Here is a 22,210-nt window from a genome sequence, read left to right as displayed (position 1 = left end):
ATATTTTCCTGCCGGTCAAGTTGTCGAGGTCTGATTTCTTTTCCTGTGATAAAAAGCCTTCTGTTTCGACTGCCAAACAAATCAGGGGAACATTTGCAACCCTTTGGCACCACTTTTGAGTGAATTGGCAAAAGTCAGATTTTTCCTGAAATTGTGACCCCGGGGCTTAGGGATTTTTTCAAAAAAATATTTTTCTGCCGGTTAAGTTGTCAAGGTCTGATTTCTTGTCCTGTGATAAAAAGCCTTCTGTTTCGACCGCCAAACATCTCAGGGGAGCATTTGCAACCGTTTGGCACCATTTTTGAATTAATTGGCAAAAGTCGGATTTTTCCTGAAATTGTGACCCCGGGGCTTAGGGATTTTTTCAAAAAAATACTTTTCTGCCGGTTAAGTTGTCGAGGTCTGATTTCTTGTCCTGTGATAAAAAGCCTTCTGTTTCAACCGCCAAACATCTCAGGGGAGCATATGCAACCCTTTGGCACCATTTTTGAGTGAATAGGCGAAAGTCAGATTTTTGATTGAATTGTGATTTTAGGGATTTTTTCAAAAAAATATTTTTCTGCCGGTCAAGTTGTCGAGGTCTGATTTATTGTCCTGTGATAAAAAGCCTTCTGTTTCGACCGCCAAACCTCTCAGGGGAGCATTTGCAACCCTTTGGCACCATTTTTAAGTGAATTGGCAAAAGTCAGATTTTTGATGGAATTGTGACCCCGGGTCTTAGGGATTTTTTCAAAAAAATATTTTTAAGCCGGTTAAGTTGTCGAGGTCTGATTTCTTGTCCTGTGATAAAAAGCCTTCTGTTTCAACCGCCAAACATCTCAGGGGAGCATATGCAACCCTTTGGCATCATTTTTGAGTGAATAGGCGAAAGTCAGATTTTTGATTGAATTGTGATTTTAGGGATTTTTTCAAAAAAATATTTTCCTGCCGGTCAAGTTGTCGAGGTCTGATTTCTTTTCCTGTGATAAAAAGCCTTATGTTTCGACCGCCAAACATCTCAGGGGAACATTTGCAACCCTTTGGCACCATTTTTAAGTGAATTTGCGAAAGTCAGATTTTTGCTGGAATTTTGACCCCGGGGCTTAGGGATTTTTTCAAAAAAATATTTTTCTGCCAGTTAAGTTGTTGAGATGTGATTTCTTGTCCTGTGATAAAAAGCCTTCTGTTTCGACCGCCAAACATCTCAGGTAATCATTTGCAACCCTTTAGCACCATTTTTGAGTTAATTGGCAAAGGCAGATTTTTCCTGAAATTGTGACCCCGGGGCTTAGGGATTTTTTCAAAAAAATATTTTTCTGCCGGTTAAGTTGTCCAGGTCTGATTTCTTGTCCTGTGATAAAAAGCCTTCTGTTTTGACCGCCAAACCTCTCAGGGGAGCATTTGCAACCGTTTGGCACCATTTTTGAGTGAATTGGCGAAAGTCAGATTTTTGATGGAATTGTGACCCCGGGGCTTAGGGAATTTTTCAAAAAAATATTTTTCTGCCGTTTAAGTTGTCGAGGTCTGATTTCTTGTCCTGTGATAAAAAGCCTTCTGTTTCGACCGCCAAACATCTCAGGGGAGCATTTGCAACCCTTTAGCACCATTTTTGAGTTAATTGGCAAAGGCAGATTTTTCCTGAAATTGTGACCCCGGGGCTTAGGGATTTTTTCAAAAAAATATTTTTCTGCCGGTTAAGTTGACGAGGTCTGATTTCTTGTCCTGTGATAAAAAGCCTTCTGTTTCGACCGCCAATCCTCTCAGGGGAGCATTTGCAACCGTTTGGCACCATTTTTGAGTGAATTGGCGAAAGTCAGATTTTTCCTGAAATTGTGACCCCGGGCCTTAGGGATTTTTTCAAAAAAATATTTTCCCGCCGGTTAAGTTGTTGAGGTATGATTTCTTGTCCTGTGATAAAAAGCCTTCTGTTTCGACCGCCAAACATCTCAGGGGAGCATTTGCAACCGTTTGGCACCATTTTTGAATTAATTGGCAAAAGTCGGATTTTTCCTGAAATTGTGACCCCGGGGCTTAGGGATTTTTTCAAAAAAATATTTTTCTGCCGGTTAAGTTGTCGAGGGCTGATTTCTTGTCCTGTGATAAAAAGCCTTCTGTTTCGATCGCCAAACCCCTCAGGGGAGCATTTGCAACCGTTTGGCACCATTTTTGAGTGAATTGGCGAAAGTCAGATTTTTGATGGATTTGTGACCCCGGGGCTTAGGGTTTTTTTCAAAAAAATATTTTCCTGCCGGTCAAGTTGTCGAGGTCTGATTTCTTTTCCTGTGATAAAAAGCCTTCTGTTTCGACTGCCAAACAAATCAGGGGAACATTTGCAACCCTTTGGCAGCATTTTTGAGTGAATTGGCAAAAGTCAGATTTTTCCTTAAATTGTGACCCCCGGGCTTAAGGATTTTTTCAAAAAAATATTTTCCTGCCGGTTAAGTTGTCGAGGTCTGATTTCTTGTCCTGTGATAAAAAGCCTTCTGTTTCAACCGCCAAACATCTCAGGGGAGCATATGCAACCCTTTGGCACCATTTTTGATTGAATAGGCGAAAGTCAGATTTTTGATTGAATTGTGATTTTAGGGATTTTTTCAAAAAAATATTTTTCTGCCGGTAAAGTTGTCGAGGGCTGATTTCTTGTCCTGTGATAAAAAGCCTTCTGTTTCGACCGCCAAACCTCTCAGGGGAGCATTTGCAACCCTTTGGCACCATTTTTAAGTGAATTGGCAAAAGTCAGATTTTTGATGGAATTGTGACCCTGGGTCTTAGGGATTTTTTCAAAAAAATATTTTTAAGCCGGTTAAGTTGTCGAGGTCTGATTTCTTGTCCTGTGATAAAAAGCCTTCTGTTTCAACCGCCAAACATCTCAGGGGAGCATATGCAACCCTTTGGCATCATTTTTGAGTGAATAGGCGAAAGTCAGATTTTTGATTGAATTGTGATTTTAGGGATTTTTTCAAAAAAATATTTTCCTGCCGGTCAAGTTGTCGAGGTCTGATTTCTTGTCCTGTGATAAAAAGCCTTCTGTTTCGACCGCCAAACCTCTCAGGGGAGCATTTGCAACCCTTTGGCACCATTTTTAAGTGAATTGGCGAAAGTCAGATTTTTCCTGAAATTGTGACCCCGGGCCTTAGGGATTTTTTCAAAAAAATATTTTTCCGCCGGTTAAGTTGTTGAGGTCTGATTTCTTGTCCTGTGATAAAAAGCCTTCTGTTTCGACCGCCAAACATCTCAGGGGAGCATTTGCAACCCTTTAGCACCATTTTTGAGTTAATTGGCAAAGGCAGATTTTTCCTGAAATTGTGACCCCGGGGCTTAGGGATTTTTTCAAAAAAATATTTTTCTGCCGGTTAAGTTGTCGAGGTCTGATTTCTTGTCCTGTGATAAAAAGCCTTCTGTTTCGACCGCCAAACCTCTCAGGGGAGCATTTGCAACCGTTTGGCACCATTTTTGAATTAATTGGCAAAAGTCAGATTTTTGATGGAATTGTGACCCCGGGGCTTAGGGATTTTTTCAAAAAAATATTTTTCTGCCAGTTAAGTTGTCAAGGTCTGATTTTTTGTCCTGTGATAAAAAGCGTTCTGTTTCAACCGCCAAACATCTCAGGGGAGCATATGCAACCCTTTAGCACCATTTTTAGGGGACGCAGGTGGCGCTGTGGGTTAAAGCCTCAGCGCCTAGGACTTGCCGATCGAAATGTCGGCGGTTCGAATCCCTGCGGTGGGGTGCGCTCCTGCTGCTCAGTCCCAGCGCCTGCCAACCTAGCAGTTCGAAAGCGCCTCCGGGTGCAAGTAGATAAATAGGGACCGCTTACCAGCGGGAATGTAAACGGCGTTTCCGTGTGCGGCTCTGGCTCGCCAGAGCAGCAATGTCACGCTGGCCACGTGACCCGGAAGTGTCTCCAGACAGTGCTGGCCCCTGGCCTCTTGAGTGAGATGGGCGCACAACCCCAGAGTCTGTCAAGACTGGCCTGTACGGGCAGGGGTACCTTTACCTTTACCTAGCACCATTTTTGAGTTAATTGGCAAAGGCAGATTTTTCCTGAAATTGTGACCCCGGGGCTTAGGGATTTTTTCAAAAAAATATTTTTCTGCCGGTTAAGTTGACGAGGTCTGATTTCTTGTCCTGTGATAAAAAGCCTTCTGTTTCGACCGCCAATCCTCTCAGGGGAGCATTTGCAACCGTTTGGCACCATTTTTGAGTGAATTGGCGAAAGTCAGATTTTTCCTGAAATTATGACCCTGGGCCTTAGGGATTTTTTCAAAAAAATATTTTCCCGCCAGTTAAGTTGTTGAGGTATGATTTCTTGTCCTGTGATAAAAAGCCTTCTGTTTCGACCGCCAAACATCTCAGGGGAGCATTTGCAACCGTTTGGCACCATTTTTGAATTAATTGGCAAAAGTCGGATTTTTCCTGAAATTGTGACCCCGGGGTTTAGGGATTTTTTCAAAAAAATATTTTTCTGCCGGTTAAGTTGTCGAGGGCTGATTTCTTGTCCTGTGATAAAAAGCCTTCTGTTTCAACCGCCAAACATCTCAGGGGAGCATATGCAACCCTTTGGCATCATTTTTGAGTGAATAGGCGAAAGTCAGATTTTTGATTGAATTGTGATTTTAGGGATTTTTTCAAAAAAATATTTTCCTGCCGGTCAAGTTGTCGAGGTCTGATTTCTTGTCCTGTGATAAAAAGCCTTCTGTTTCGACCGCCAAACCTCTCAGGGGAGCATTTGCAACCCTTTGGCACCATTTTTAAGTGAATTGGCGAAAGTCAGATTTTTCCTGAAATTGTGACCCCGGGCCTTAGGGATTTTTTCAAAAAAATATTTTTCCGCCGGTTAAGTTGTTGAGGTCTGATTTCTTGTCCTGTGATAAAAAGCCTTCTGTTTCGACCGCCAAACATCTCAGGGGAGCATTTGCAACCCTTTAGCACCATTTTTGAGTTAATTGGCAAAGGCAGATTTTTCCTGAAATTGTGACCCCGGGGCTTAGGGATTTTTTCAAAAAAATATTTTTCTGCCGGTTAAGTTGTCGAGGTCTGATTTCTTGTCCTGTGATAAAAAGCCTTCTGTTTCGACCGCCAAACCTCTCAGGGGAGCATTTGCAACCGTTTGGCACCATTTTTGAATTAATTGGCAAAAGTCAGATTTTTGATGGAATTGTGACCCCGGGGCTTAGGGATTTTTTCAAAAAAATATTTTTCTGCCAGTTAAGTTGTCAAGGTCTGATTTCTTGTCCTGTGATAAAAAGCGTTCTGTTTCAACCGCCAAACATCTCAGGGGAGCATATGCAACCCTTTAGCACCATTTTTAGGGGACGCAGGTGGCGCTGTGGGTTAAAGCCTCAGCGCCTAGGACTTGCCGATCGAAATGTCGGCGGTTCGAATCCCTGCGGTGGGGTGCGCTCCTGCTGCTCAGTCCCAGCGCCTGCCAACCTAGCAGTTCGAAAGCGCCTCCGGGTGCAAGTAGATAAATAGGGACCGCTTACCAGCGGGAATGTAAACGGCGTTTCCGTGTGCGGCTCTGGCTCGCCAGAGCAGCAATGTCACGCTGGCCACGTGACCCGGAAGTGTCTCCAGACAGTGCTGGCCCCTGGCCTCTTGAGTGAGATGGGCGCACAACCCCAGAGTCTGTCAAGACTGGCCTGTACGGGCAGGGGTACCTTTACCTTTACCTAGCACCATTTTTGAGTTAATTGGCAAAGGCAGATTTTTCCTGAAATTGTGACCCCGGGGCTTAGGGATTTTTTCAAAAAAATATTTTTCTGCCGGTTAAGTTGACGAGGTCTGATTTCTTGTCCTGTGATAAAAAGCCTTCTGTTTCGACCGCCAATCCTCTCAGGGGAGCATTTGCAACCGTTTGGCACCATTTTTGAGTGAATTGGCGAAAGTCAGATTTTTCCTGAAATTATGACCCCGGGCCTTAGGGATTTTTTCAAAAAAATATTTTCCCGCCAGTTAAGTTGTTGAGGTATGATTTCTTGTCCTGTGATAAAAAGCCTTCTGTTTCGACCGCCAAACATCTCAGGGGAGCATTTGCAACCGTTTGGCACCATTTTTGAATTAATTGGCAAAAGTCGGATTTTTCCTGAAATTGTGACCCCGGGGCTTAGGGATTTTTTCAAAAAAATATTTTTCTGCCGGTTAAGTTGTCGAGGGCTGATTTCTTGTCCTGTGATAAAAAGCCTTCTGTTTCGATCGCCAAACCCCTCAGGGGAGCATTTGCAACTGTTTGGCACCATTTTTGAGTGAATTGGCGAAAGTCAGATTTTTGATTGATTTGTGACCCCGGGCCTTAGGGTTTTTTTCAAAAAAATATTTTCCTGCCGGTCAAGTTGTCGAGGTCTGATTTCTTTTCCTGTGATAAAAAGCCTTCTGTTTCGACTGCCAAACAAATCAGGGGAACATTTGCAACCCTTTGGCAGCACTTTTGAGTGAATTGGCAAAAGTCAGATTTTTCCTTAAATTGTGACCCCGGGCTTAAGGATTTTTTCAAAAAAATATTTTTCCTCCGGTTAAGTTGTCGAGGTCTGATTTCTTGTCCTGTGATAAAAAGCCTTCTGTTTCGACCGCCAAACCTCTCAGGGGAGCATTTGCAACCGTTTGGCACCATTTTTGAGTGAATTGGCAAAAGTCAGATTTTTCCTGAAATTGTGACACCGGGGCTTAAGGATTTTTTCAAAAAAATATTTTTCTGCCGGTTAAGTTGTCAAGGTCTGATTTTATGTCCTGTGATAAAAAGCCTTCTGTTTCGACGGCCAAACATCTCAGGGGAGCATTTGCAACCGTTTGGCATCATTTTTGAATTAATTGGCAAAAGTCGGATTTTTCCTGAAATTGTGACCCCGGGGCTTGGGGATTTTTTCAAAAAAATACTTTTCTGCCGGTTAAGTTGTCGAGGTCTGATTTCTTGTCCTGTGATAAAAAGCCTTCTGTTTCAACCGCCAAACATCTCAGGGGAGCATATGCAACCCTTTGGCACCATTTTTGATTGAATAGGCGATAGTCAGATTTTTGACTGAATTGTGATTTTAGGGATTTTTTCAAAAAAATATTTTTCTGCCGGTAAAGTTGTCGAGGGCTGATTTCTTGTCCTGTGATAAAAAGCCTTCTGTTTCGACCGCCAAACCTCTCAGGGGAGCATTTGCAACTGTTTGGCACCATTTTTGAGTTAATTGGCAAAGGCAGATTTTTCCTGAAATTGTGACCCCGGGGCTTAGGGATTTTTTCAAAAAAATATTTTTCTGCCGGTTAAGTTGTCAAGGTCTGATTTCTTTTCCTGTGATAAAAAGCCTTCTGTTTCGACCTCCAAACCTCTCAGGGGAGCATTTGCAACCCTTTGGCACAATTTTTAAGTGAATTGGCGAAAGTCAGAATTTTCCTGAAATTGTGACCCCGGGGCTTAGGGATTTTTTCAAAAAAATATTTTTCTGCCGGTTAAGTTGTCGAGGTCTGATTTCTTGTCCTGTGATAAAAAGCCTTCTGTTTCGACCGCCAAACCACTCAGGGGAGCATTTGCAACCCTTTGGCACCATTTTTAAGTGAATTGGCGAAAGTCAGATTTTTGATTGATTTGTGACCCCGGGGTTTAGGGATTTTTTCAAAAAAATATTTTTCTGCCGGTCACGTTGTCGAGGTCTGATTTCTTGTCCTGTGATAAAAAGCCTTCTGTTTCAACCGCCAAACATCTCAGGGGATCATTTGCAACCCTTTGGCAGCATTTTTGAGTATATTGGCAAAAGTCAGATTTTTCCTTAAATTGTGACCCCGGGGCTTAAGGATTTTTTCAAAAAAATATTTTTCCGCCGGTTAAGTTGTCGAGGTCTGATTTCTTGTCCTGTGATAAAAAGCCTTCTGTTTCGACTGCCAAACACCTCAGGGGAACATTTGGAACCCTTTGGCACCATTTTTGAGTGAATTGGCAAAAGTCAGATTTTTGATGGATTTGTGACCCCGGGGCTTAGGGATTTTTTCAAAAAAATATTTTCCTGCCGGTCAAGTTGTCGAGGTCTGATTTCTTTTCCTGTGATAAAAAGCCTTCTGTTTTGACCGACAAACAAATCAGGGGAACATTTGCAACCCTTTGGCACCATTTTTAAGTGAATTTGCGAAAGTCAGATTTTTCCTGAAATTGTGACCACGGGTCTTAGGGATTTTTTCAAAAAAATATATTTCCGCCGGTTAAGTTGTCAAGGTCTGATTTCTTGTCCTGTGATAAAAAGCCTTCTGTTTCGATCGCCAAACCCCTCAGGGGAGCATTTGCAACTGTTTGGCACCATTTTTGAGTGAATTGGCGAAAGTCAGATTTTTGATTGATTTGTGACCCCGGGGTTTAGGGATTTTTTCAAAAAAATATTTTTCTGCCGGTCACGTTGTCGAGGTCTGATTTATTTTCCTGTGATAAAACGCCTTCTGTTTCGACCGCCAAACATCTCAGGGGATCATTTGCAACCCTTTGGCAGCATTTTTGAGTGAATTGGCAAAAGTCAGATTTTTCCTTAAATTGTGACCCCGGGGCTTAAGGATTTTTTCAAAAAAATATTTTTCCGCCGGTTAAGTTGTCGAGGTCTGATTTCTTGTCCTGTGATAAAAAGCCTTCTGTTTCGACTGCCAAACACCTCAGGGGAACATTTGGAACCCTTTGGCACCATTTTTGAGTGAATTGGCAAAAGTCAGATTTTTGATGGATTTGTGACCCCGGGGCTTAGGGATTTTTTCAAAAAAATATTTTCCTGCCGGTCAAGTTGTCGAGGTCTGATTTCTTTTCCTGTGATAAAAAGCCTTCTGTTTTGACCGACAAACAAATCAGGGGAACATTTGCAACCCTTTGGCACCATTTTTAAGTGAATTTGCGAAAGTCAGATTTTTTATGGAATTGTGACCCCGGGGCTTAGGGATTTTTTCAAAAAAATATTTTTCTCCCGGTTAAGTTGTCGAGGGCTGATTTCTTGTCCTGTGATAAAAAGCCTTCTGTTTCGATCGCCAAACCCCTCAGGGGAGCATTTGCAACTGTTTGGCACCATTTTTGAGTGAATTGGCGAAAGTCAGATTTTTGATTGATTTGTGACCCCGGGGCTTAGGGTTTTTTTCAAAAAAATATTTTCCTGCCGGTCAAGTTGTCGAGGTCTGATTTCTTTTCCTGTGATAAAAAGCCTTCTGTTTCGACTGCCAAACAAATCAGGGGAACATTTGCAACCCTTTGGCAGCATTTTTGAGTGAATTGGCAAAAGTCAGATTTTTCCTTAAATTGTGACCCCGGGGCTTAAGGATTTTTTCAAAAAAATATTTTTCCTCCGGTTAAGTTGTCGAGGTCTGATTTCTTGTCCTGTGATAAAAAGCCTTCTGTTTCGACCGCCAAACCTCTCAGGGGAGCATTTGCAACCGTTTGGCACCATTTTTGAGTGAATTGGCAAAAGTCAGATTTTTCCTGAAATTGTGACACCGGGGCTTAGGGATTTTTTCAAAAAAATATTTTTCTGCCGGTTAAGTTGTCAAGGTCTGATTTCTTGTCCTGTGATAAAAAGCCTTCTGTTTCGACCGCCAAACATCTCAGGGGAGCATTTGCAACCGTTTGGCATCATTTTTGAATTAATTGGCAAAAGTCGGATTTTTCCTGAAATTGTGACCCCGGGGCTTAGGGATTTTTTCAAAAAAATACTTTTCTGCCGGTTAAGTTGTCGAGGTCTGATTTCTTGTGCTGTGATAAAAAGCCTTCTGTTTCAACCGCCAAACATCTCAGGGGAGCATATGCAACCCTTTGGCACCATTTTTGATTGAATAGGCGAAAGTCAGATTTTTGATTGAATTGTGATTTTAGGGATTTTTTCAAAAAAATATTTTTCTGCCGGTAAAGTTGTCGAGGGCTGATTTCTTGTCCTGTGATAAAAAGCCTTCTGTTTCGACCGCCAAACCTCTCAGGGGAGCATTTGCAACTGTTTGGCACCATTTTTGAGTTAATTGGCAAAGGCAGATTTTTCCTGAAATTGTGACCCCGGGGCTTAGGGATTTTTTCAAAAAAATATTTTTCTGCCGGTTAAGTTGTCGAGGTCTGATTTCTTGTCCTGTGATAAAAAGCATTCTGTTTAGACCGCCAAACCACTCAGGGGAGCATTTGCAACCCTTTGGCACCATTTTTAAGTGAATTGGCGAAAGTCAGATTTTTCCTGAAATTGTGACCACGGGTCTTAGGGATTTTTTCAAAAAAATATTTTTCCGCCGGTTAAGTTGTCAAGGTCTGATTTCTTGTCCTGTGATAAAAAGCCTTCTGTTTCGATCGCCAAACCCCTCAGGGGAGCATTTGCAACTGTTTGGCACCATTTTTGAGTGAATTGGCGAAAGTCAGATTTTTGATTGATTTGTGACCCCGGGGTTTAGGGATTTTTTCAAAAAAATATTTTTCTGCCGGTCACGTTGTCGAGGTCTGATTTATTTTCCTGTGATAAAACGCCTTCTGTTTCGACCGCCAAACATCTCAGGGGATCATTTGCAACCCTTTGGCAGCATTTTTGAGTGAATTGGCAAAAGTCAGATTTTTCCTTAAATTGTGACCCCGGGGCTTAAGGATTTTTTCAAAAAAATATTTTTCCGCCGGTTAAGTTGTCGAGGTCTGATTTCTTGTCCTGTGATAAAAAGCCTTCTGTTTCGACTGCCAAACACCTCAGGGGAACATTTGGAACCCTTTGGCACCATTTTTGAGTGAATTGGCAAAAGTCAGATTTTTGATGGATTTGTGACCCCGGGGCTTAGGGATTTTTTCAAAAAAATATTTTCCTGCCGGTCAAGTTGTCGAGGTCTGATTTCTTTTCCTGTGATAAAAAGCCTTCTGTTTTGACCGACAAACAAATCAGGGGAACATTTGCAACCCTTTGGCACCATTTTTAAGTGAATTTGCGAAAGTCAGATTTTTTATGGAATTGTGACCCCCGGGGCTTAGGGATTTTTTCAAAAAAATATTTTTCTGCCGGTTAAGTTGTCAGGGTCTGATTTCTTGTCTTGTGATAAAAAGCCTTCTGTTTCGACCGCCAAACATCTCAGGGGAGCATTTGCAACCCTTTGGCACCATTTTTAAGTGAATTGGCAAAAGTCAGATTTTTGATGGAATTGTGACCCCGGGTCTTAGGGATTTTTTCAAAAAAATATTTTTAAGCCGGTTAAGTTGTCGAGGTCTGATTTCTTGTCCTGTGATAAAAAGCCTTCTGTTTTGACCGCCAAACCCCTCAGGGGAGCATTTGCAACTGTTTGGCACCATTTTTGAGTGAATTGGTGAAAGTCAGATTTTTCCTTAAATTGTGACCCCGGGGCTTAGGGATGTTTTCAAAAAAATATTTTTCTGCCGGTTAAGTTGTCGAGGTCTGATTTCTTGTCCTGTGATAAAAAGCCTTCTGTTTCAACCGCCAAACATCTCAGGAGAGCATATGCAACCCTTTGGCACCATTTTTGATTGAATAGGCGAAAGTCAGATTTTTGATTGAATTGTGATTTTAGGGATTTTTTCAAAAAAATATTTTTCTGCCGGTAAAGTTGTCGAGGGCTGATTTCTTGTCCTGTGATAAAAAGCCTTCTGTTTCGACCGCCAAACCTCTCAGGGGAGCATTTGCAACTGTTTGGCACCATTTTTGAGTTAATTGGCAAAGGCAGATTTTTCCTGAAATTGTGACCCCGGGGCTTAGGGATTTTTTCAAAAAAATATTTTTCTGCCGGTTAAGTTGTCAAGGTCTGATTTCTTTTCCTGTGATAAAAAGCCTTCTGTTTCGACCTCCAAACCTCTCAGGGGAGCATTTGCAACCCTTTGGCACAATTTTTAAGTGAATTGGCGAAAGTCAGAATTTTCCTGAAATTGTGACCCCGGGGCTTAGGGATTTTTTCAAAAAAATATTTTTCTGCCGGTTAAGTTGTCGAGGTCTGATTTCTTGTCCTGTGATAAAAAGCCTTCTGTTTCGACCGCCAAACCACTCAGGGGAGCATTTGCAACCCTTTGGCACCATTTTTAAGTGAATTGGCGAAAGTCAGATTTTTGATTGATTTGTGACCCCGGGGTTTAGGGATTTTTTCAAAAAAATATTTTTCTGCCGGTCACGTTGTCGAGGTCTGATTTCTTGTCCTGTGATAAAAAGCCTTCTGTTTCAACCGCCAAACATCTCAGGGGATCATTTGCAACCCTTTGGCAGCATTTTTGAGTATATTGGCAAAAGTCAGATTTTTCCTTAAATTGTGACCCCGGGGCTTAAGGATTTTTTCAAAAAAATATTTTTCCGCCGGTTAAGTTGTCGAGGTCTGATTTCTTGTCCTGTGATAAAAAGCCTTCTGTTTCGACTGCCAAACACCTCAGGGGAACATTTGGAACCCTTTGGCACCATTTTTGAGTGAATTGGCAAAAGTCAGATTTTTGATGGATTTGTGACCCCGGGGCTTAGGGATTTTTTCAAAAAAATATTTTCCTGCCGGTCAAGTTGTCGAGGTCTGATTTCTTTTCCTGTGATAAAAAGCCTTCTGTTTTGACCGACAAACAAATCAGGGGAACATTTGCAACCCTTTGGCACCATTTTTAAGTGAATTTGCGAAAGTAAGATTTTTTATGGAATTGTGACCCCGGGGCTTAGGGATTTTTTCAAAAAAATATTTTTCTGCCGGTTAAGTTGTCGAGGGCTGATTTCTTGTCCTGTGATAAAAAGCCTTCTGTTTCGATCGCCAAACCCCTCAGGGGAGCATTTGCAACTGTTTGGCACCATTTTTGAGTGAATTGGCGAAAGTCAGATTTTTGATTGATTTGTGACCCCGGGGCTTAGGGTTTTTTTCAAAAAAATATTTTCCTGCCGGTCAAGTTGTCGAGGTCTGATTTCTTTTCCTGTGATAAAAAGCCTTCTGTTTCGACTGCCAAACAAATCAGGGGAACATTTGCAACCCTTTGGCAGCATTTTTGAGTGAATTGGCAAAAGTCAGATTTTTCCTTAAATTGTGACCCCGGGGCTTAAGGATTTTTTCAAAAAAATATTTTTCCTCCGGTTAAGTTGTCGAGGTCTGATTTCTTGTCCTGTGATAAAAAGCCTTCTGTTTCGACCGCCAAACCTCTCAGGGGAGCATTTGCAACCGTTTGGCACCATTTTTGAGTGAATTGGCAAAAGTCAGATTTTTCCTGAAATTGTGACACCGGGGCTTAGGGATTTTTTCAAAAAAATATTTTTCTGCCGGTTAAGTTGTCAAGGTCTGATTTCTTGTCCTGTGATAAAAAGCCTTCTGTTTCGACCGCCAAACATCTCAGGGGAGCATTTGCAACCGTTTGGCATCATTTTTGAATTAATTGGCAAAAGTCGGATTTTTCCTGAAATTGTGACCCCGGGGCTTAGGGATTTTTTCAAAAAAATACTTTTCTGCCGGTTAAGTTGTCGAGGTCTGATTTCTTGTCCTGTGATAAAAAGCCTTCTGTTTCAACCGCCAAACATCTCAGGGGAGCATATGTAACCCTTTGGCACCATTTTTGATTGAATAGGCGAAAGTCAGATTTTTGATTGAACTGTGATTTTAGGGATTTTTTCAAAAAAATATTTTTCTGCCGGTAAAGTTGTCGAGGGCTGATTTCTTGTCCTGTGATAAAAAGCCTTCTGTTTCGACCGCCAAACCTCTCAGGGGAGCATTTGCAACTGTTTGGCACCATTTTTGAGTTAATTGGCAAAGGCAGATTTTTCCTGAAATTGTGACCCCGGGGCTTAGGGATTTTTTCAAAAAAATATTTTTCTGCCGGTTAAGTTGTCAAGGTCTGATTTCTTTTCCTGTGATAAAAAGCCTTCTGTTTCGACCTCCAAACCTCTCAGGGGAGCATTTGCAACCCTTTGGCACAATTTTTAAGTGAATTGGCGAAAGTCAGAATTTTCCTGAAATTGTGACCCCGGGTCTTAGGGATTTTTTCAAAAAAATATTTTTCTGCTGGTTAAGTTGTCGAGGTCTGATTTTTTGTCCTGTGATAAAAAGCCTTCTGTTTCGACCGCCAAACCACTCAGGGGAGCATTTGCAACCCTTTGGCACCATTTTTAAGTGAATTGGCGAAAGTCAGATTTTTCCTGAAATTGTGACCACGGGTCTTAGGGATTTTTTCAAAAAAATATTTTTCCGCCGGTTAAGTTGTCAAGGTCTGATTTCTTGTCCTGTGATAAAAAGCCTTCTGTTTCGATCGCCAAACCCCTCAGGGGAGCATTTGCAACTGTTTGGCACCATTTTTGAGTGAATTGGCGAAAGTCAGATTTTTGATTGATTTGTGACCCCGGGGTTTAGGGATTTTTTCAAAAAAATATTTTTCTGCCGGTCACGTTGTCGAGGTCTGATTTATTTTCCTGTGATAAAACGCCTTCTGTTTCGACCGCCAAACATCTCAGGGGATCATTTGCAACCCTTTGGCAGCATTTTTGAGTGAATTGGCAAAAGTCAGATTTTTCCTTAAATTGTGACCCCGGGGCTTAAGGATTTTTTCAAAAAAATATTTTTCCGCCGGTTAAGTTGTCGAGGTCTGATTTCTTGTCCTGTGATAAAAAGCCTTCTGTTTCGACCGCCAAACCACTCAGGGGAGCATTTGGAACCCTTTGGCACCATTTTTGAGTGAATTGGCGAAAGTCAGATTTTTGATTGATTTGTGACCCCGGGGTTTAGGGATTTTTTCAAAAAAATATTTTTCTGCCGGTCACGTTGTCGAGGTCTGATTTCTTGTCCTGTGATAAAAAGCCTTCTGTTTCAACCGCCAAACATCTCAGGGGATCATTTGCAACCCTTTGGCACCATTTTTAAGTGAATTTGCGAAAGTCAGATTTTTTATGGAATTGTGACCCCGGGGCTTAGGGATTTTTTCAAAAAAATATTTTTCTCCCGGTTAAGTTGTCGAGGGCTGATTTCTTGTCCTGTGATAAAAAGCCTTCTGTTTCGATCGCCAAACCCCTCAGGGGAGCATTTGCAACTGTTTGGCACCATTTTTGAGTGAATTGGCGAAAGTCAGATTTTTGATTGATTTGTGACCCCGGGGCTTAGGGTTTTTTTCAAAAAAATATTTTCCTGCCGGTCAAGTTGTCGAGGTCTGATTTCTTTTCCTGTGATAAAAAGCCTTCTGTTTCGACTGCCAAACAAATCAGGGGAACATTTGCAACCCTTTGGCAGCATTTTTGAGTGAATTGGCAAAAGTCAGATTTTTCCTTAAATTGTGACCCCGGGGCTTAAGGATTTTTTCAAAAAAATATTTTTCCTCCGGTTAAGTTGTCAAGGTCTGATTTCTTGTCCTGTGATAAAAAGCCTTCTGTTTCGACCGCCAAACCTCTCAGGGGAGCATTTGCAACCGTTTGGCACCATTTTTGAGTGAATTGGCAAAAGTCAGATTTTTCCTGAAATTGTGACACCGGGGCTTAGGGATTTTTTCAAAAAAATATTTTTCTGCCGGTTAAGTTGTCAAGGTCTGATTTCTTGTCCTGTGATAAAAAGCCTTCTGTTTCGACCGCCAAACATCTCAGGGGAGCATTTGCAACCGTTTGGCATCATTTTTGAATTAATTGGCAAAAGTCGGATTTTTCCTGAAATTGTGACCCCGGGGCTTAGGGATTTTTTCAAAAAAATACTTTTCTGCCGGTTAAGTTGTCGAGGTCTGATTTCTTGTGCTGTGATAAAAAGCCTTCTGTTTCAACCGCCAAACATCTCAGGGGAGCATATGCAACCCTTTGGCACCATTTTTGATTGAATAGGCGAAAGTCAGATTTTTGATTGAATTGTGATTTTAGGGATTTTTTCAAAAAAATATTTTTCTGCCGGTAAAGTTGTCGAGGGCTGATTTCTTGTCCTGTGATAAAAAGCCTTCTGTTTCGACCGCCAAACCTCTCAGGGGAGCATTTGCAACTGTTTGGCACCATTTTTGAGTTAATTGGCAAAGGCAGATTTTTCCTGAAATTGTGACCCCGGGGCTTAGGGATTTTTTCAAAAAAATATTTTTCTGCCGGTTAAGTTGTCGAGGTCTGATTTCTTGTCCTGTGATAAAAAGCATTCTGTTTAGACCGCCAAACCACTCAGGGGAGCATTTGCAACCCTTTGGCACCATTTTTAAGTGAATTGGCGAAAGTCAGATTTTTCCTGAAATTGTGACCACGGGTCTTAGGGATTTTTTCAAAAAAATATTTTTCCGCCGGTTAAGTTGTCAAGGTCTGATTTCTTGTCCTGTGATAAAAAGCCTTCTGTTTCGATCGCCAAACCCCTCAGGGGAGCATTTGCAACTGTTTGGCACCATTTTTGAGTGAATTGGCGAAAGTCAGATTTTTGATTGATTTGTGACCCCGGGGTTTAGGGATTTTTTCAAAAAAATATTTTTCTGCCGGTCACGTTGTCGAGGTCTGATTTATTTTCCTGTGATAAAACGCCTTCTGTTTCGACCGCCAAACATCTCAGGGGATCATTTGCAACCCTTTGGCAGCATTTTTGAGTGAATTGGCAAAAGTCAGATTTTTCCTTAAATTGTGACCCCGGGGCTTAAGGATTTTTTCAAAAAAATATTTTTCCGCCGGTTAAGTTGTCGAGGTCTGATTTCTTGTCCTGTGATAAAAAGCCTTCTGTTTCGACTGCCAAACACCTCAGGGGAACATTTGGAACCCTTTGGCACCATTTTTGAGTGAATTGGCAAAAGTCAGATTTTTGATGGATTTGTGACCCCGGGGCTTAGGGATTTTTTCAAAAAAATATTTTCCTGCCGGTCAAGTTGTCGAGGTCTGATTTCTTTTCCTGTGATAAAAAGCCTTCTGTTTTGACCGACAAACAAATCAGGGGAACATTTGCAACCCTTTGGCACCATTTTTAAGTGAATTTGCGAAAGTCAGATTTTTTATGGAATTGTGACCCCGGGGCTTAGGGATTTTTTCAAAAAAATATTTTTCTGCCGGTTAAGTTGTCAGGGTCTGATTTCTTGTCTTGTGATAAAAAGCCTTCTGTTTCGACCGCCAAACATCTCAGGGGAGCATTTGCAACCCTTTGGCACCATTTTTAAGTGAATTGGCAAAAGTCAGATTTTTGATGGAATTGTGACCCCGGGTCTTAGGGATTTTTTCAAAAAAATATTTTTAAGCCGGTTAAGTTGTCGAGGTCTGATTTCTTGTCCTGTGATAAAAAGCCTTCTGTTTTGACCGCCAAACCCCTCAGGGGAGCATTTGCAACTGTTTGGCACCATTTTTGAGTGAATTGGTGAAAGTCAGATTTTTCCTTAAATTGTGACCCCGGGGCTTAGGGATGTTTTCAAAAAAATATTTTTCTGCCGGTTAAGTTGTCGAGGTCTGATTTCTTGTCCTGTGATAAAAAGCCTTCTGTTTCAACCGCCAAACATCTCAGGAGAGCATATGCAACCCTTTGGCACCATTTTTGATTGAATAGGCGAAAGTCAGATTTTTGATTGAATTGTGATTTTAGGGATTTTTTCAAAAAAATATTTTTCTGCCGGTAAAGTTGTCGAGGGCTGATTTCTTGTCCTGTGATAAAAAGCCTTCTGTTTCGACCGCCAAACCTCTCAGGGGAGCATTTGCAACTGTTTGGCACCATTTTTGAGTTAATTGGCAAAGGCAGATTTTTCCTGAAATTGTGACCCCGGGGCTTAGGGCTTTTTTCAAAAAAATATTTTTCTGCCGGTTAAGTTGGCAAGGTCTGATTTCTTTTCCTGTGATAAAAAGCCTTCTGTTTCGACCTCCAAACCTCTCAGGGGAGCATTTGCAACCCTTTGGCACAATTTTTAAGTGAATTGGCGAAAGTCAGAATTTTCCTGAAATTGTGACCCCGGGGCTTAGGGATTTTTTCAAAAAAATATTTTTCTGCCGGTTAAGTTGTCGAGGTCTGATTTCTTGTCCTGTGATAAAAAGCCTTCTGTTTCGACCGCCAAACCACTCAGGGGAGCATTTGCAACCCTTTGGCACCATTTTTAAGTGAATTGGCGAAAGTCAGATTTTTCCTGAAATTGTGACCACGGGTCTTAGGGATTTTTTCAAAAAAAATATTTTTCCGCCGGTTAAGTTGTCAAGGTCTGATTTCTTGTCCTGTGATAAAAAGCCTTCTGTTTCGATCGCCAAACCCCTCAGGGGAGCATTTGCAACTGTTTGGCACCATTTTTGAGTGAATTGGCGAAAGTCAGATTTTTGATTGATTTGTGACCCCGGGGTTTAGGGATTTTTTCAAAAAAATATTTTTCTGCCGGTCACGTTGTCGAGGTCTGATTTATTTTCCTGTGATAAAACGCCTTCTGTTTCGACCGCCAAACATCTCAGGGGATCATTTGCAACCCTTTGGCAGCATTTTTGAGTGAATTGGCAAAAGTCAGATTTTTCCTTAAATTGTGACCCCGGGGCTTAAGGATTTTTTCAAAAAAATATTTTTCCGCCGGTTAAGTTGTCGAGGTCTGATTTCTTGTCCTGTGATAAAAAGCCTTCTGTTTCGACTGCCAAACACCTCAGGGGAACATTTGGAACCCTTTGGCACCATTTTTGAGTGAATTGGCAAAAGTCAGATTTTTGATGGATTTGTGACCCCGGGGCTTAGGGATTTTTTCAAAAAAATATTTTCCTGCCGGTCAAGTTGTCGAGGTCTGATTTCTTTTCCTGTGATAAAAAGCCTTCTGTTTTGACCGACAAACAAATCAGGGGAACATTTGCAACCCTTTGGCACCATTTTTAAGTGAATTTGCGAAAGTCAGATTTTTTATGGAATTGTGACCCCGGGGTTTAGGGATTTTTTCAAAAAAATATTTTTCTGCCGGTCACGTTGTCGAGGTCTGATTTATTTTCCTGTGATAAAACGCCTTCTGTTTCGACCGCCAAACATCTCAGGGGATCATTTGCAACCCTTTGGCAGTATTTTTGAGTGAATTGGCAAAAGTCAGATTTTTCCTTAAATTGTGACCCCGGGGCTTAAGGATTTTTTCAAAAAAATATTTTTCCGCCGGTTAAGTTGTCGAGGTCTGATTTCTTGTCCTGTGATAAAAAGCCTTCTGTTTCGACTGCCAAACACCTCAGGGTAACATTTGGAACCCTTTGGCACCATTTTTGAGTGAATTGGCAAAAGTCAGATTTTTGATGGATTTGTGACCCCGGGGCTTAGGGATTTTTTCAAAAAAATATTTTCCTGCCGGTCAAGTTGTCGAGGTCTGATTTCTTTTCCTGTGATAAAAAGCCTTCTGTTTTGACCGACAAACAAATCAGGGGAACATTTGCAACCCTTTGGCACCATTTTTAAGTGAATTTGCGAAAGTCAGATTTTTTATGGAATTGTGACCCCGGGGCTTAGGGATTTTTTCAAAAAAATATTTTTCTGCCGGTTAAGTTGTCAGGGTCTGATTTCTTGTCTTGTGATAAAAAGCCTTCTGTTTCGACCGCCAAACATCTCAGGGGAGCATTTGCAACCCTTTGGCACCATTTTTAAGTGAATTGGCAAAAGTCAGATTTTTGATGGAATTGTGACCCCGGGTCTTAGGGATTTTTTCAAAAAAATATTTTTAAGCCGGTTAAGTTGTCGAGGTCTGATTTCTTGTCCTGTGATAAAAAGCCTTCTGTTTTGACCGCCAAACCCCTCAGGGGAGCATTTGCAACTGTTTGGCACCATTTTTGAGTGAATTGGTGAAAGTCAGATTTTTCCTTAAATTGTGACCCTGGGGCTTAGGGATGTTTTCAAAAAAATATTTTTCTGCCGGTTAAGTTGTCGAGGTCTGATTTCTTGTCCTGGGATAAAAAGCCTTCTGTTTCAACCGCCAAACATCTCAGGAGAGCATATGCAACCCTTTGGCACCATTTTTGATTGAATAGGCGAAAGTCAGATTTTTGATTGAATTGTGATTTTAGGGATTTTTTCAAAAAAATATTTTTCTGCCGGTAAAGTTGTCGAGGGCTGATTTCTTGTCCTGTGATAAAAAGCCTTCTGTTTCGACCGCCAAACCTCTCAGGGGAGCATTTGCAACTGTTTGGCTCCATTTTTGAGTTAATTGGCAAAGGCAGATTTTTCCTGAAATTGTGACCCCGGGGCTTAGGGCTTTTTTCAAAAAAATATTTTTCTGCCGGTTAAGTTGGCAAGGTCTGATTTCTTTTCCTGTGATAAAAAGCCTTCTGTTTCGACCTCCAAACCTCTCAGGGGAGCATTTGCAACCCTTTGGCACAATTTTTAAGTGAATTGGCGAAAGTCAGAATTTTCCTGAAATTGTGACCCCGGGGCTTAGGGATTTTTTCAAAAAAATATTTTTCTGCCGGTTAAGTTGTCGAGGTCTGATTTCTTGTCCTGTGATAAAAAGCCTTCTGTTTCGACCGCCAAACCACTCAGGGGAGCATTTGCAACCCTTTGGCACCATTTTTAAGTGAATTGGTGAAAGTCAGATTTTTCCTGAAATTGTGACCACGGGTCTTAGGGATTTTTTCAAAAAAATATTTTTCCGCCGGTTAAGTTGTCAAGGTCTGATTTCTTGTCCTGTGATAAAAAGCCTTCTGTTTCGATCGCCAAACCCCTCAGGGGAGCATTTGCAACTGTTTGGCACCATTTTTGAGTGAATTGGCGAAAGTCAGATTTTTGATTGATTTGTGACCCCGGGGTTTAGGGATTTTTTTAAAAAAATATTTTTCTGCCGGTCACGTTGTCGAGGTCTGATTTATTTTCCTGTGATAAAACGCCTTCTGTTTCGACCGCCAAACATCTCAGGGGATCATTTGCAACCCTTTGGCAGCATTTTTGAGTGAATTGGCAAAAGTCAGATTTTTCCTTAAATTGTGACCCCGGGGCTTAAGGATTTTTTCAAAAAAATATTTTTCCGCCGGTTAAGTTGTCGAGGTCTGATTTCTTGTCCTGTGATAAAAAGCCTTCTGTTTCGACTGCCAAACACCTCAGGGGAACATTTGGAACCCTTTGGCACCATTTTTGAGTGAATTGGCAAAAGTCAGATTTTTGATGGATTTGTGACCCCGGGGCTTAGGGATTTTTTCAAAAAAATATTTTCCTGCCGGTCAAGTTGTCGAGGTCTGATTTCTTTTCCTGTGATAAAAAGCCTTCTGTTTTGACCGACAAACAAATCAGGGGAACATTTGCAACCCTTTGGCACCATTTTTAAGTGAATTTGCGAAAGTCAGATTTTTTATGGAATTGTGACCCCGGGGCTTAGGGATTTTTTAAAAAAATATTTTTCTGCCGGTTAAGTTGTCGAGGTCTGATTTCTTTTCCTGTGATAAAAAGCCTTCTGTTTCGACCGCCAAACATCTCAGGGGAACATTTGCAACCCTTTAGCACCATTTTTGAGTTAAGTGGCAAAAGTCAGATTTTTCCTGAAATTGTGACCCCGGGGCTTAGGGATTTTTTTAAAAAATATTTTTCTGCCGGTTAAGTTGTCGAGGTCTGATTTCTTGTAATGTGATAAAAAGCCTTCTGTTTCGACCGCCAAACATCTCAGGGGATCATTTGCAACCCTTTGGCAACATTTTTGAGTGAATTGGCAAAAGTCAGATTTTTCCTTAAATTGTGACCCCGGGGCTTAAGGATTTTTTCAAAAAAATATTTTTCCGCCGGTTAAGTTGTCGAGGTCTGATTTCTTGTCCTGTAATAAAAAGCCTTCTGTTTCGACCACCAAACATCTCAGGGGATCATTTGCAACCCTTTGGCACCATTTTTGAGTGAATTGGCAAAAGTCAGATTTTTCCTTAAATTGTGACCCCGGGGCTTAAGGATTTTTTCAAAAAAACCTTTTTCTGCCGGTTAAGTTGTCAAGGTCTGATTCCTTGTCCTGTAATAAAAAGCCTTCTGTTTCGACCACCAAATATCTCAGGGGATCATTTGCAACCCTTTGGCACCATTTTTGAGTCAATTTGCGAACGTCAGATTTTTGATGGAATTGTGACCCCGGGGCTTAGGGATTTTTTCAAAAAAATATTTTTCTGCCGGTTAAGTTGTCGAGGTCTGATTTCTTTTCCTGTGATAAAAAGCCTTCTGTTTCGTCCGCCAAACATCTCAGGGGATCATTTGCAACCCTTTGGCAGCATTTTTGAGTGAATTGGCAAAAGTCAGATTTTTCCTTAAATTGTGACCCCGGGGCTTAAGGATTTTTTCAAAAAAATATTTTTCTGCCGGTTAAGTTGTCGAGGTCTGATTTCTTGTCCTGTGATAAAAAGCCTTCTGTTTCGACCGCCAAACCACTCAGGGGAGCATTTGCAACCCTTTGGCACCATTTTTGAGTTAATTGGCGAAAGTCAGATTTTTCCTGAAATTGTGACCCCCATGG

This window comes from Podarcis gaigeae (genome assembly GCF_964106915.1).
Source record: "Podarcis gaigeae genome assembly, chromosome: 4".
In the NCBI taxonomy this organism is placed as follows: Eukaryota; Metazoa; Chordata; class Lepidosauria; order Squamata; family Lacertidae; genus Podarcis; species Podarcis gaigeae.
Note: the sequence above shows the minus strand (reverse complement) of the source record.